This window comes from Culex quinquefasciatus, chromosome 1 (genome assembly GCF_015732765.1).
Source record: "Culex quinquefasciatus strain JHB chromosome 1, VPISU_Cqui_1.0_pri_paternal, whole genome shotgun sequence".
Classification (NCBI taxonomy): domain Eukaryota; kingdom Metazoa; phylum Arthropoda; class Insecta; order Diptera; family Culicidae; genus Culex; species Culex quinquefasciatus.
Window position 1 is genome coordinate 111,742,458 of NC_051861.1, and position 16,748 is coordinate 111,759,205.

Here is a 16,748-nt window from a genome sequence, read left to right on the forward strand (position 1 = left end):
AATGCAATTTTGATTGATTGATGGATTGATTGAAGATCGGATAAATTAAACAACAAAGTTCATCAAACAACTATTCATATTTTTATTTCACACAAAAAAAACACGCGAGAAATAACAAGCACTTGAAACAAACCCATGGGGAAAATGACGGGAAGTTTCCGGAGGTTACTTGGAGTTTAATTTGTTTTCCAATGATGGCTTTTTTGGCTTTAGAAAGCGGATTTCGACATTGACGTCGTCATGTCTCCCGGAAAAATATGCTAATTTCCATCGCTGAATCTGCTGTGAGTTTACTTTCTTCATATCCAGATCCAAGTCAGGGAGTAAAATGAGTAACCAGGAAGAAGTTTTCTGAAAATATTAGTAAATTTTAGTAAAATGATATGATTTTATATATGAATTTAGTACTTACATTATTTTTTAAAGTCAGCAAACCCAAATAAATGAAGTGAGCAAATGATGACAGTTCTGCATGAAGACATGCTATCTCACTCCCTCTTCCTACGTGGGCAAGGCCTAGTTGCCAGTTTTGAGAAAAATGATGAACACAGTTGCCAGCACCAGCACTTAAGCAGCACTTAGTCAGCAATACTGAGTGCTACAATCTTAGTGCTTATCTGCATTAACACGTGCCGGTGCATGACTAACATGCACTAGAGTGCTGAAGTATTGCTGATTAAGTTTTTGTTTTAGTGCTGGTTGGTTACTTGGGTAGTGAAATCAATTGAAAATGCACTCCCCTGCGATTAGAATCATTTTTAGCATGTTTGGGTTTATTCAATGTACAGTTCCGTGAACTGGGGTCAATCGGGACAAATGGGGCGAATTGGGACAGCAGTTTTAACCATGTTGGAGCACAATATTTTGATTTTCCTGGTTGGTTTCGGTTAGAACAGACTCAGGCCAACAAAGTGTGTCCATCCGTTTCCAAATTTAAAAGCTTTAAGTGCTCTAAAAACTGCTGTCCCTTTTCAGACTGTAGTCCCGATTCACCCCAGATTACCGTACCGCAAAAAGTTTTATTTTGCCTAATTTTTTTTCAAAATACTTTTTTTTTTATTCAGATGTCATTCCATTTTTTTTGCCCTCCTCCCTCGACCACGGGCAGAGCCGAGGTACAAAAACATTGAAAAATATCTGCAAAAATATAAAATACAAAAATATCTGCAAATATCAACACAAAAAATCAAGAATAAAATATGACAACATAATGAGAATAAATCAAAATAAATGTATAATATCTGAAAAATAAAAAACCATTTGAGAAAGAATGCTATGTTTGGATCTAGCACTGCGTTCGAAGTGACAATATTGACATTTTTGAGTGTTTATTTTCTTTTTAAATGTGTGTGTTAAAAGTGTGTCATCCTTGATTTTTTAAACAAAATTGGACTTTTAAAATTATATTGATTTTTTTAATTTTAGAATTATTGAACTTTTTGAATTTTTCAATATTTCAGGTTTTTGAATTTTTAAATTTCTTCTGAAATCAGGGTCCAGATAAAGTAAATTGGGTCCTAAAATGAAGCTTAGATTGCTGATATTATTGTTTACAGCGATAAAGCTTATTTTTCTGAGTACAATGACCCTTTGTACGACCACAAATAGTTCTAAATGGATTTTTAAATCAATTTTGTAAAATTAACCTTGGGTCCTTCTTGACAGAAAAGTTCCTACTTGACAGCCCGTTCCAAGGGGACCATAGTTGATCCATCGAAAAAATGTTGTCGTGTCATTATTTTTTTGCATTAAAATGAAAAAAAAAAAAATGATCAGAAATTGCCGTTGCACATGAAAATTGACATAGGGCTTTAGTACCCAATTTAAGAATTTTAGAATGTTTAGTTTTTTTTTAAATATTTTGAATTTTTGTTCATGTTTGCTCTCACCAACATCCACAAATCTTCAAAACACGCACTTTATACATTGCTCCCGGCTTGCCGTCCTTCTTGACAGAAAAGGTCCTACTTGACAGCTCTTACCACGGGGACCTAGTTGATCCATCGAAAAAATGTTGTCTTGTCAACTTTTTTTTGCATTACAATGACTAGGAAGCCTTATTGAGTTTCGTGAGTATCAGATTTAATTAAATTTAACAATGAAAATGTTTTTTTTTATCTCCAAAAAAGTCACTGTCTTTGAAAGTCTTCTTCTTCGTCACAATCAACAAAAAGAAGACTTCCCCCGCGAAAAAAAAAAAAAACAAATGACGATAAAGTCGCAAAAGTTAAAAACTGACAATAAATCATCGAACCGTTTTATTGTTGTCTATAATTGGGTACTAAAGCCCTAAGTCAATTTTTATGTACAACGGTAAAAAACACGATTAAAAACCATTTCTGATCACTTTTTTTCATTTTAAAGCAATTTTTTTTTGACTAGACAACATTTTTTCGATGGATCAACTATGGTCCCCTTGGAACGAACTGTCAAGTAGGAGCTTTCCTGTCAAGAAGGATCGCGAGGTTAATTTTTCAATATTGATTTAAAAATCAATTTTAAACTCTTTGTTGTCGTACAAAGGGTCATTGTACTCAGAAAAATAAGCTATATCGCTAGAAACAATAATATCAGCAATCTAAGCTTCATTTTAGGACCCAATTCCCCATTCTTCGCTGCGTTTTGATCGAAATCGAGATTTTTTCTCTTTTCTCATTTCCTCCCCTCTTCCTTGCGACTCACCCTTCGGAACAACAATCAAATTTGCACGACCCACATGTGAGAGGGGAGCGCGGGATTGCCTACTTGCGGGCTCATTTCTCTTAGAAAACCCCTATTTTTGTAAAGTTTGCAGTTCAATGGTTTGCCGCTAATTTAGACTTTAATTAAAGGACGACCTTAATTAGAACGGAACATGCCTTGTAGGCCAATCAACGCGGGACTTGGAATCAAAATCGCTTGATTAAATAATAGAGCGTTGAGGTCGAAGCAAACCGTCTGAGTTTTTTAAGGTCAGCGCCTACTGCGGTCGACCCCTTCTCAAACTAGAACCCGAGCAGTTTCGAGGTTAGAATTTAGAGCCGGTTTAATTACAATGCCATTGTGTTGCATTTTTTCGGCAATTCGTCGTCACCCCGGGGTTTTCGATCTTGATAGAGGTGGACAAAAATGTTCGGAAGAAGTTCTCAACACGCGCCGTACACACGTGGTTCAGACTTTATAAAGAGATCGCTATCTCGCGACTGGGTGGATGACGTCTGTCGGTTCGCCGCCATTATGGCGCGTTGACAGTTCTTGGCCGCGTCGCTGCCATTAGAACCAGATTATCCCGGGAAATTAACTTGATGCGGTCGGGCGATAGTCTATGGGAAAGGGATTTGGAGGAGGGTGGTGGCGTTTGCTGGTCTTTGTTTGGGTAGAAATCGTGGAAATAAAAAGTGGGAAAAGGTTGCAAAATCTGACGTTTGCAGCGTTAATCACGTTTGGATTGATTTTATGGCATGGGAAAATGTTAGGAATTTGACAGTGATGGTTGAGGTGTCAAAGTGTCAAACTGAATCAAGGCAAATCATGCTTAAGGTGAGGTTAGCTGTCAGACCTCACAAAACCAATTGTTTCTTTGTTTACATAATTTTCGATCGCCTAATTTCACCCTTGCACGCAAGTTCCCCATGTAAACACGTCAAATAAGGTGAAAATTTGAGTAAAAACATGCCATTTATCCCTCTTCCGTGCCTTTTAGGCCCAACCAGAAGTCATTTTGCATTTTCCACCCCCCTTCCACCGTATAATTATCGAGTTTACGCATTCCGCAGACGTACATCAGCTGGCCCTGGTCAAACAAACAATTTTCCAACCTTGGCTCGACCGGCGATTAATTTCCTGTGTTTTTTTTTCGTTCCAGAAAATTTCAAGAAACACGTAATTTAAATTCACCACGTGCTTCTTGTTCAAACTAACCTGCGGCCAGTGCTCCCAGCCGTCGTCGACGTAACTGTCAACTGTCACGCAGCGCGTCGAAATTTGCATAGAAATGCAATTTTCCGCCCGTCGTTCCGTGCTGGATGACGGATTTAATTAGATTTAACAATGAACCACTAAATCGGAAGCGCAAGGTTGCATGCGAGCTCTAGCTTTCAAGTGGAAGGACAAGTGGCAATTATTTTTATCGATCGCCCAAACGTCATAAGTCATACAAAGTTCGGGGTGACTGTTTTGGTCGCGTGGCACTTTTTCCCTAAAAATTAAATTAGCATCACTCCGCAGTAGGCGAGACGTGCCCGAAAAGGTTGTAAAAATCTAACTGTATGGCTTACTGCGACACTTATCTTAATCAGCAATCGCAAACTTCCCTCCCGTGGCTTTTTCCCCCGATCATCCCAGTAATTGTATTACACACTAGTTTCGGTGAACGTGCACTGGGTAAATGGTTCGAAAAGTCACTTTGAGCGTGCACGTGCCGCCGATTTTGATCTTGCTAATGAAAAACATAATCCAAGGATTGCTGCGTTGACAAACGAACGCGCCATAATGGCGGTTGACCTGAATCAGTTTTTATGGCGCTCGCCATAATGGCCGATCTGTCAAATCGGTTTTATGGCGCTCTCGCAATTTCAATTACTCACTCTGATTGTTATTAATGCAAAACAAATAGACAAGGGATAACGCATTCGCTGGAATCCTTTTATCCTTCGTTATTAGGTTTTTTGTACCCGTGTGCATTTCTCCCAAGAATGACAAGCTTACCCAGCAAAAAATCCCAACCCAAAAAAAGGGTCATGTGAGATCTACCGCTATTGTGTCCCCTTCAACTACACCTCAACTATCTGGTTTGTTTACGATCCGGATCCGGCTCTGAATGCGTTCCCATGATTTGAATAAAAAATCAATTAATAAAACTTAATCCGCTAGACAATAAATTACACCCCGAACCAGCCAGACAAATCCCTTTCGCTCTTGCCGTTCCCCTCACATGGTCCTCCTTTTATAACCTCAAAAAGTCCTGTTTTTATCTTTTTCTCCCATACACGTCGCAGCAAGCTGCGGCATTCCGCATGGGATGCCAACTAATTACGCAAGCTGCGCTTGACGTGCACGATATCTGTCACTTTTGACGCGAAACTTCCCGAAAAAAAACCTCTCTTCAAGGACCTCTTCATCAAAGTAGTCCGCACTTTCTGTCCTCGCCAACTTTATTTATGTCAATCGATCGACGCGCCATCTATATTCATAACCTTTAGCCACTGCGTGGCTTCCGGCGATGTCAAGTGTCCGAAATTTTCACACTTTCTCAGATAATTAAACCTTTTTTTTTCGCGAAAATCATGATTAAATTTTAAAGCTTTTCACATTTTTCCAATGAGCGTGTACTTTTGACAGCTTCCTACACGCTTGTGTTTACCTTTCTTATTTTGGGTAAAATTAGAATGAATTAGGTTGATAATTCTGCGTCACTCTGTCTGTGACACTCACAACTCCCAATAAACCGATGACAGCCGCATTCGGCAATGAGTTGGGAATATATTTCCGGAACGCAACACCAACAAAAAAAGGTAGGACCAAACATTCACACGTGGTGATGATGAGGATGAAGAGAGCTGCTCAAGTGGATGATGTGTGTCGTTTCCCTCCCACCCTGAAGAAATGGGTTTGTTTATTCAAAGTGTTTACGGACACTCGAGCTGAGGATATATTTTTTCTGTTTTTGGGTGATTTTAAGTGAGGGTTTGCTTAAATTTTACTGGGTTTGTTTGTGGAAACGGGAGTTGTGAAATGTGGGTCACATTATTTGTGAGGAAAGTACCTACACGGAATTTAGTGTGTATTTTGACAGTTAGCTACACGCTCATCCAAAACACTCAGATTTGATCACCAACAGAACTCACTCGAAAGGGGAGATATCACACTGTTAAATGATTATGAATAAAATGAACGTAATAATATTTTTTGTTATTCTGTATGACCTTACGAAAACTAAGTATGTTTAAATGAACGTGTTGCTAACTGTCAAATAATACGTATCATTTTGTGAGGTTTTCTTTGATGATGACGTGAAAAGCATGTTTCGATAACCGGATTCAGATTGGTTAGAAACATAGTTTTAAGTCAGTTCTAGAGCAAATATCAGTAAGATGCAAATTTAAGAACAACAAAAACATTTTTTTTTATATCATCAAAATTTGGAAAAATTGTAGTTTTGCCTTCCTTTTCCGAATCTGTCGGCAAACGTCAATCCATTGACAGATGAACGAAGAGATTTGTTTACATTTTTCGACTCTAACCGCAAACGTCAAACAATACAAAATTGCTGCCGGATCATTTCCGGAAGTGATTCGGAAATAAATACGGCAAGCAATTTGTACTGATTTGACGTTTGCGGGGGGTGTAAAAAAAATCACAGCAAATTTCCCCTGACATCTATTTTAAAACTCGTTTTCGAGTAAGTCCCATGTTTACGCAAACTTAATGATTTTCGATAAGTGTGTAGCGAACTGTCAAACTACCTTGCAAACTACACACTATTCGCTGTGAGAAAGGTTAACGTGAAGACTTCCATCATTGTCATGATTTTTCGTTCAAAGATAAAAATTTTGGGTCACTTTCAATATTTTGACAACATTTCTTCAACAAGTTGTTTAGAATAGTGCCCTACACATGCTGATTCCTTTTGGTAGCGATTATCCCATTCCTTGTAAAGTTATGGACATCGTCATTAATCAATGATTGCCAACTAGGACGTCAATGACTGTCCCACAAAATTATATAAAATTTGAAGCACAATTGATTTAGATCAAAAATTCCTTCAGTGGCTTCAAGATGGCAACAACTGACACATGCTGATTCATTTTGGTGCTGAAATTCGTTAAATTGAATTTAATACAGAATATTTTATAGTGCACGGAGAAAAAAGAGTTCCCAAAATCGTGAACAAGCGTTCATGAAAATGAGAACCACGAACAAAGTGTTCAAATTTCATGGTACGTTTTCCAAAATCGTACCATGGAATTTGAACACTTTGTTCGAGGTTCCCATTTTCATGAACGCTTGTTCACGATTTTGGGAACTCTTTTTTCTCCGTGTGATGATCAAATTTCTTCAAAAATGATCAACGGCTTCACCTTAACTACTTTGATGAATTTTAAGATGATAATCTTGCTTGTAAACAAAGCTGGTTGGTGGGTATTCAATCAATTCACGTGTTCGAGGTGTCGGCAATTCTTGCTTCTTTGCTTATGGTACGTTCGTTTGAACAGCCAGTGCGGCACTGAGTGCCGCACTCGTTGGTGTCAGTTTTGTTTCAATCGAACGTCATCTGTCAGTGTGCTTGGAACTCGCATGAAACTGAAAAAAATATCGAGTGCGGCACTAGAGTTTCAGTTCCAAGATGGCGGCGAAACTCGTGCGGAATTAGCGCGAGTTTCTTCAAAGAAACACTTTGACAGCTCTGAGTGCGGCACTCAGTGTGGAACTAGCCATCAAACGAACGTACCATTAGTTTCTTAGAGCTTAATACCAAATTGTTGAGTCTAGATAGCTTAGAGATTCGTGAAGGAGCCATTACACTACCGCAAACAAACTCGCACTTTTTCGTGTTTGACAGTTTGCCAAACTCGCAAACTTATTTGCGACAAACTCGCAAACAAGACAAAATGTATGCAGGCTGACGTTTGTACAAACAAATCCAGGCAAACAAACAAAGCAGGCAAACTAGCAAACTGTCAAAATGTGCGAGTTTGTTTGTTTGTTTGCCGTAGTGTAATAGCTCCTTGAGAAAGGTTGACCGCCGTCACGAGGAAGGATTTTTTTTGAACTTGCATAAAATATGTTCATGTTTATTTCAAAAGGACGCAAGAGGCATTTGTAAACAATGCCGTTTATAATGGGTTTTCAATCAATTTATGGGCTAGAGGTGTCGGTAATTTTTGCTTCTTTGCTTACATTCTTAGAGTTAAATGTCAAATTTTTGAGTCAATAGTTGAGTCTAACAAATTCTTAAGTAAAATATTCTCCAAAAGTTGGACACTTCTCATCACTTATTGCTAACTGTCAAATATAAAAACTAAATTCGGTGGGTTTATTTCGTTAAAATCGAATAAATATTATAAAAAAATCGGATGTTGGTAATAATTTTGAAGAAAATCCTTGCAAAAATAGATAAAGTTTACTCAAAATAACTTAAAACTGAGTGAAATTTCAATCTAACATTTGCATCAAAACTTCTTTCTGGGTAAAAGTTCTGTGTTGAGTGATTTTGGATGTGCGTGTAGATAACTGTCAAATTACACACTAAATTCCGGTAGGAGTTTTTAAGAAATATTTATCATTTTAATCTTTATACAAATGGAATTCGCTTAAAATTCATAACTTCTTGTCGCCCACTCTCGCCAACAAATCGCTCCAGTTGACACCGAGATTTTCCCCATCCCCTAACCTCAAAATGTCGCTCTGTCCCACTTTCCCACGCTCATCATCCCCTCCTCCTCCTCTCTCTCCCCACACACTGCAGAAAAGGTGACGGTCACAGTAACCGCGTCAAATTGGGCCCTCCCCACCGCTTTCTCCCCTTTATCTCTCTCCCTCTCACATTCATAACCCTAAAATCGGCGTCCCACCCCCTACTTGACCAGCGCTCAGACTGCGGGAGTCCGAGTGAGATCACAAGAGTGGAGAGCTAGTGCCATCTCGCTCGAACCGCCCCCCACTCTCACGCTAATTTTCGGTGAGAGAGCTGCAGCTTCGAGAGGTGATAAAAAAGAAGTGTAAACATTGCGAGAGAAGAAAGCGTAAAGTGTCAAACGGCACATAAACAAAACGGGGAAAATGAAGGTAAATAAGAGGTGCTCGCTCTCTCCAAACACAGCAGGCCATGCGCGCCATGTGGTCGCAATGCTCTCTCTCAATCTCAAATTTTGTTTGGGTACATAACCTCAATCACCGCAAATCGGAGAGAGCGAGTCAGCGAAAGAGAGCGTTGCAGCGCCGCGACGCGGCCATGTGGTCGAAGCTTGCTGCGATTCCAAATCAGTTGACGTTTGAACGTCGCGAAAGCCGGTTCTAATTGCTCTGCAGCAAGCGGATGTTATAAAACAAGTCTGATTTGTTACTTTTGCGATAAGCGTGCGCTGGCGGCAAACAGGTGTGTTTCGACTAACGGGCCGTTAAAGTGACAGTCGCAAGTGTCAAAGTGACAGCTGGGTGCGGGATTGCTGAATGTTCGAGTGGCACATGGTTCCAATTAGTTATCGCGGCAGCTTTTTAACAAAATAAAGTTAATTTGCAATCCAGGCTCGCGGAGAAGAGCGGCAAGAAGATTGTTTTGCTTATACTTTTTAATTAAGTGGCGCGCACAGATAACCACATGTTTGTTGAGTGATCACCATGAATGACTTGTAGCGAGGGGCACTTCATCATCTCAAAGCGCAGGAAAACCACGTTGTTATAATTGTCTAAATATTTACACGCAAAACGAGAGAGATAAACGACACTGCGCTGGAAGCTGGAATGCGTCAAGTGTCATCTGGAGTTTCACAAAAAAGAATCGTGAAGTGCTAAAATTTATTAGTGTTTAGTGTTGCGGCAACTACCACGAGGGGGTCGACACTTTTCGCGAGTTATTTTAATTAGAAAACACACAGCCACGTCAAGTGGCATTTCGAGCGAGTTGCAATTTGCACAACCAAGAAAAAACCTCGACGAGTAGCGGAAATTTGAGAAGCTTCAAGTGCAGAAAAGAAAAGCAACAAAAAAAAAAGTGTAACTCGATCGAGCTACCCGACATTCCTCTCCGGATCGCGCTGCTGTAGGGGAACGAGGGGTCCACCCGTTTGTCATTGTCAGAAGTTGCCGCCGCCGCCGTCACGCGGAAGGAATTTCACCGCGGCAACCATCTCGGACCCAAGATAGTTGCCAACAGTAGCCAGGTATCCGTAAGTGTCATGAGTTTTGCGATTTTGAGAAAGTCATGTTCTGCTCAAAGGGAAGGTATCGATTACATCAGGTGTTGTCACCCTTTGGAATAACGGGTGCGGTCACTTGATGGCGGTGGGAATTGGAGCAAATCGGAGATGAGGTTGAGTCTGATCGTTGAAGATTGATTAGGATTTTGAAATTTGCATATATTTGCAGAATTAGTAATGTAAACGATTCCGGGTTATATTTTAAAAACAATCATCAAAACATTTTAACAGTTGTCAAATTTTGCATAAATTTGCTTCAAAGTATTAAGGGCCAAAGAAAAATATGTTTTTTAATTTATAATTTGAAGATGTTTTTTAAAATAATAATTTAATTAATTATTAATTTAATTTATTAATAATTTAATTAATAAAACGTATGATATTAAAAAATATACTGATTTTCATTTTAACTTCTTTAGAAATAATTCCAAAGAAATTTAAAAATTAAATTTTCAAAATTCTCTGCATATTTTGATGACATTTTTAGCATTAGTATTTTTTTTTAACTTTTTTTAACTACAACTTTAACTATTTTAAATAAATTTAAAAATATTAAATTGTTATTTTAAAATGTTTGTCTTCTTTCATTCAAAATTTTCTAAACAAAATCAATAGGGAAAAAATATACTATACTAGAGTTTCTGTGTAAAATACTTTTTTTTGTATTTATTAAGGAACTTTGATGTAAAATACTAAAGTTTTCCCAAAACACCACATTTTCTTAAAAATACCTAAAATTTCAAAAATTGGGAAGAGGGTATGGAAGGAAATATTTTTATTATGAATTTTGACTAAATTATATATTTTTTCGCGTCGCTTGATTTTCAAATTGAAAATTAAGAAAATTGTAACATTTTTTCTTTAAATTATGGTATTTTTTTTTAATTTTGGTGATTAACAACATAAATTATAAAAAATCTCGTTAATCATAATTTTGTAAAAAATCCAATAAAATTTAACGTCATTTCATGCTGATATAACAAATGATTTAAATTTGAGTATTACCAAAAAAATGCTATTTTGTGAAAATGAGATTTTTTTTCATGGTTTGTCTTCTTCCATTCAAATTATTGAATGCTAATCAAGAAATAAAGAAAATATTTAAAAAGATCAGTGAAATCAGAGCAAACAAAGCATTTTAGATTTCCAAGGGCGTAATATTGAATGTTTGGCCTTTGTGAAATGTTAGTCTTGATTTGAAAATTCCAAAAATATTTTTTTCGAAAAGATCGGAAAATTTCACAAATGTTTCATATATTAACATTGAAAATCGGACCATTAGTTGCTGAGATATTGACGATAGAAAATGGTGGGTTGTTTGGGTGAAACTTAGAAAACATCAATTTTCCTGTTTTTAAACCTTTGCATTGCAATATCTCAGCAACTAAAGGTCGTATCAACAAAGTCCAAATAAGCAAAATATAGAGAATTTTCTCAGCTTTTCAAAAATATTTTTTTCAAAACTGGGCAAACATGTGCACTAATTTAAAAAAATGAAAAACTGCGACTATTTTCAAAAAAGTCACTTAAATATGGCTATAACTTGAAAACGGTGCACTTTATCAAAATTTCACTACAGTACTTTTTGATTGCAAATTTGATTTTACATCGAAAAATGAAGTTGAAAAATTTTCACGACCAAAATTTCGATTTTTTGAAAAAATCAGTATTGATTAAAAAATTCATAACTCGGTCAGTGATTTTTTGCACAACCTGGAAATTTCTGAAAAGTTGGCATTTTATGCCTTCTAAAACATATCAAAAAATAAAAAAAATTAAAAATAGTGTTTTTTTGTAAATCAAGTTTTAGTGATAAAAAGTTAAATAAAAAAATCACCAAATTTTTTTTACCGTGTATTATTTTTTCCAGTGTAGTCCGTATCCATACCTACAACTTTGCCGAAGACACCAAATCGATCAAAAAATTCCTTCAAAAGATACAGATTTTTGAATTTTCATACATCATTTTTGTATGGACAGCTGCCGAATTTGTATGGAAAATTATATGGACAAACTAATGATGCAAAATGGCTTCTTTGGGCATACCGAAGGCACCAAAAAAGTTTCAGTCGGATTAAAAAATACAAAAAAAATCGAATGACCGAAATCCTAGAGAACTGCTCTAATGTTTTATTTTCCTTGTTTTATTTGGTGCCAACAATGCAAATTATGAAATTTGAGTCTTTTGCTGCAAATCATTAAAATTTCAAAGGTTTGTGAATATTTAAGAGTTAAAATTGATCACAAAACATATTTTTTTAAAACGTTTATATATTTTGTATATGAGCGAAATATTACATGATTTTTTTTTGAAATTTTCAATAAATATTTTTATCGGGTCGTTCAATACAATAGCAAATTTATTAAATTTAAAAATATAAAAAAATACGACTGTTTGTAAAATTTCAGTTTCGAAAAAGAACTTAAATTTTGTGAAACTTCATAAAAAATCACTTCTTTTGATAGCTATGAAAAATATTCTAATAATTTTAGTTTCAATACTTTGAGAAAATTTGAGTTTTCAAGGTTAAAAATTCTAACGTATTGCAAACTCATGAAATATATCGCGTCGTTTTATACCAAATTCAGATTATGAAAGCATGTTAAAACAACACGTTTTTTTGGTTAAAATTTTAGTATTTTGTAAAAAATTTAGTATCTCGTGAAAATTTCACCAATTTGTGAATGTTTGAGTATTTTGTGTTAGTTTGAGTTTTTTTTACGCTAAATGTCCGTATCAGTTGATACCCATATTGCAAATAATGAAAATTTGGAGCATTAATATCAGAATAATATTGAGGGGTTTTTACTCTTAATCATCATCAAAATCAGGACATCATCAAAAATATGAATTTTTAAAATGCATTCAAAATCTGAGAGTATATTGTTTGCATACGTTCATTTTTAAAGTTAATTTAAGAGTTAAGGAGCTATTCGACTATGACAAACAAACATTTTTTTTTGTTTAACAGTTTGCCAAACTCTGAAACAAAGCCAAATGTATGCAGGTTGACGTTTCTGCAAACAAACAAAGCAGGCAATCTGCCTAACTGTCAAAAAGTACGAGTTTATTTGTTTGTTTGCCATAGTGTAATACCTCCTTTATCGACAATTATTGTAAGTTTATCTTAATTTTGATGCAAAATAGAGAAAGTGGAAATTTGAATTTGTAAGAAAAAATTAACACATAACAATTCAAATGAAAGTTAAATTAAATAACTCCACTTTTCAAAATTGATCAAACTTTTCAACTGCGGTGGCCGTCAACACATTTTGACATTTCCAGATGTTTATCCTTCGCTCACTCAAAACACAGAAGAAAGCGAAGCTGAGCCCATATTTGTGTAATTAACTGCTTCCCCCCCCGTCACTGCGGTGAAGGCCGGCTTGTTTTCAAACATTTCGGTCAAGAAAGAAGTGCGGAATGTGCAAACAAGGGTACACTTTGCGCCGGAGATTAGTAGTGACAGTGTTTGCGGCCATAGAGAAATGGACGTAAAAACCTCATTTCAAATCACTTAGTTTTTGTCGAACTGGAGTTAAAATTACCCAAATCTGACTTTCTGCAAATCAGCGTGTTTCAATGACAGTTGGTCAATTTGACAGCTACACGCTTAATTTTAAACGTCCACTTGTCCGGTGCCATCAGCGCCTTTGTTTATTTTGTTCCGCTTCGTCAATCAATCAATTTTCTGTTCCACTCTCAACTACTGTTTACTGGTTGTGATTCGCGATTACACCGATGACAGGCCTTGCACAGATAATTGACTGTGCTTTATAAATAGGCGAGCCAAATAAAGCAACAAACAAACGTGGATTCGCTTATTTTTAACCCAAATGTTGCGTCGCCTTGCGTCATCGTGCACCGCGGTTAATTATTTATTACACTTTTAATTGAAAACATTCAAATTTCGTCCGTGATTGATGTTTGTGCGCTCTAATTAAAGCGATTCTTCAAGGGTTTCTTGGATTTGTCATACAGCTGTAAAAAAAACAAGAATGCAATTTTCCGCCGAGACTTTGAGGCAAAATTTCAATTAATAAATCCAATTAAAATTCGCCCGGGAACCCTTCCACAATCTCCTCAACAAAGAATCCGACGACAATAATTCGACGGCGAGCTTCGCGTGCCAACCCCATTATAATCAAAAGGGACGAAAAGCCTAAATTTAAATAGAAGTTTTAATTTAAAGCCGGAATTGTTGTTGTCCTCATCAAAAATTAGGAACAAAATCAAGGGGTTGCTACACACGCGCGCTCCCTCCTCCTCCAGCAGAGCTCGTTAATTTTTAATTGCATACACTTACACGTACGCCACTTTTACCAATACACCCAGAAGGGAACAAGAAAATTTGATTTCTAGCGTTTTTTTGTGTTGTTTGCGTGTGATCCCTTTTTTTCAAAAATCATATGTTACTTTGATGCAGGTCCCGCTCTCTCTGCTAGGGGTGAGAGCGAAACAATCTCGGCCTGCAACGAAATGTAAATCAAAGCAGGCGTTAATTGATTTTTCTCTCTTGTCGTTGCGTTTCGTTAATTGCATTTTTTTGAGAACAGATTTTTCTAAGCCCCGACCTCCTTTGATCCGAGGAGGCCCTTTCGGCGGCGTGTGTGGTTGCAATCGTGGGGTTGCTTTGTTGTTGTTGTTGTTTTGTTTTTAGGACGAATGAAACGGGACTGAAGAGCGTAAATAATTGGAACTAATTTTGCAGATATTGTTGAAGTTTGTGTCACACATGTGGAAGATTTCAAATTAATCCTTTTGCCCAAAAATTACATTAACATTAACGACTAACGGCTGAAAGTGGTTTTGTTTTGACGAAATCTGGGTGAAAATAACTCAGAAATGAGTCGTTCGAAACGAGCGTGTAGGCATGTTGTTTGACAGTTCTTTTGCTGACCAGATGATGCTAAATTTTAACCTACATTGATTCAATGCTTCCGTACAGTGCATCGAAGTTTGAAGATCAAGAGTGACATATTTGTGTTTGCCACAGTAAAAATTGTCAAAATTGTCAAAATTGTCAAAATTGTCAAAATTGTCAAAATTGTCAAAATTGTCAAAATTGTCAAAATTGTCAAAATTGTCAAAATTGTCAAAATTGTCAAAATTGTCAAAATTGTCAAAATTGTCAAAATTGTCAAAATTGTCAAAATTGTCAAAATTGTCAAAATTGTCAAAATTGTCAAAATTGTCAAAATTGTCAAAATTGTCAAAATTGTCAAAATTGTCAAAATTGTCAAAATTGTCAAAATTGACAAAATTGTCAAAATTGACAAAATTGTCAAAATTGTCAAAATTGTCAAAATTGTCAAAATTGTCAAAATTGTCAAAATTGTCGAAATTGTCAAAATTGTCGAAATTGTCAAAATTGTCAAAATTGTCAAATTGTCAAAATTGTCAAAATTGTCAAAATTGTCAAAATTGTCAAAATTGTCAAAATTGTCAAAATTGTCAAAATTTTCATAATTTTCATAATTGTTAAAATTATCAAAATTGTCAAAATTGTCAAAATTGTCAAAATTGTCAAAATTGTCAAAATTGTCAAAATAGTCAAAATTGTCAAAATTGTAAAATTGTCAAAATTGTTAAATTGTTAAATTGTTAAGAATAATTTTAGAGTGTAACACGATTAACGATGCAAACGGCTAAAAGTGACAGCTTAGAATCGCTTTGACAGTTGTTTCAAGGATCAGCTGAATTGCGTGCTTAGATTGCATTGTCTCAATTCTCCTGTAGAGTGTATCGCAGCTGACAGATTGGTATTTTGATAGTTTTGTTTACCATAGATCTGATTTCACAGACGTTGCACTAGACCAAAAAAACAACAACAAACTGTTGCAAAACCCATATCTCTCTCAACCAACCAGATAAAACCGTTCCCTCTGATTACTTATTCCATTCTTCCAGCCATAAATCACAATCTCAAACCGCAACCAACAAGCGAAAGCGGACTCTTAATCACGCCGCAAAGAAAACAAAGTGGCCTCCCCTACTCTGCCGGAAAAGCGGAAGAAAAATCACCCAAATGAACCGGAGATCCGCAACTTCCCGGTCTTCCGGACGTTTCGGACTGCATAAAAATTTGGCCAACATCTTGTTTGAGAAAAAAAGCAAGTCTTCCCGACGAGGGTGGTCCAGATTAAGAAGCAACAGCCGTCGTCGAAGGAAAAAAAATCTGACAGCTACGGCCGTAACGGCCGTTAGCCGAGTAGGCTGTGGGAAAAAGTCGTCTACTTGGATGCTCGAGACGAGGGCGACCGGAACAAAATCTGGGGGAGTAATTTATAAAGAGATTATGGTAATTTTTGGTTCTTTTTTCGCCCCCCCCTCAAACAGAATCTCGGAAGGGAAGTTATGAGCTGGGAAATTATCTGGACAAATCGACTTTGGGGCTTCGGGATAATTAGCCAGGATGTTACTTCCCCTTGGAAGGCCCATTAGGGAACATCCCTAAATTGCACCATAATCGATGCTTTTTCTGACCTATTAGCTCGCTTTTCGAGGTTTGTTTTTTCACACTTTTCCTTCAGTCCTTGGCAGGATGCATCCATTCAACGTGGCAAATGTAAACAAAGCCGGTCCGGCCCAATTGAGCTTCTAATTTATTTACCATCCTTTTAAAGGATTTATGGCCTTTCTCCTCCTTTGTATTCCTCCTTCTTCGATAATGTGCAGGCACCACATGGGTCGAGCGCTCACATTTGTTTGCCTTTTGAGCGATTTGAAATGTCAGATCGGACTCATAATTAAATGTAAACAAACGAAGTTTAAGAGCGAAAGGAAAGAGATTTTCTCTCTCCGTGTGGCTTGCGCTAATGGATTCGTTGAAATTGAGTGTTTTCTTTGGT

General features: G+C 36.7%; 1 protein-coding gene across 3 annotated transcripts in view; it reads left to right on the top strand.

The window, feature by feature from the left end:
- Positions 1–8,953: 8,953 nt before the first annotated feature.
- The window catches only part of LOC6050205 (rhombotin-1), a 31,526-nt gene continuing 23,731 nt past the window's right edge, over positions 8,954–16,748 (top strand). For 2 of the 3 annotated variants that reach the window (XM_038248763.1, XM_038248765.1), the window contains exon 1: positions 8,955–9,866. The gene's annotated coding sequence lies outside the window, so the exon portion shown is untranslated. Of the gene's footprint in view, positions 9,867–16,748 lie in introns of all 3 variants that reach the window. The other variant, XM_038248764.1, reaches the window with a different exon arrangement.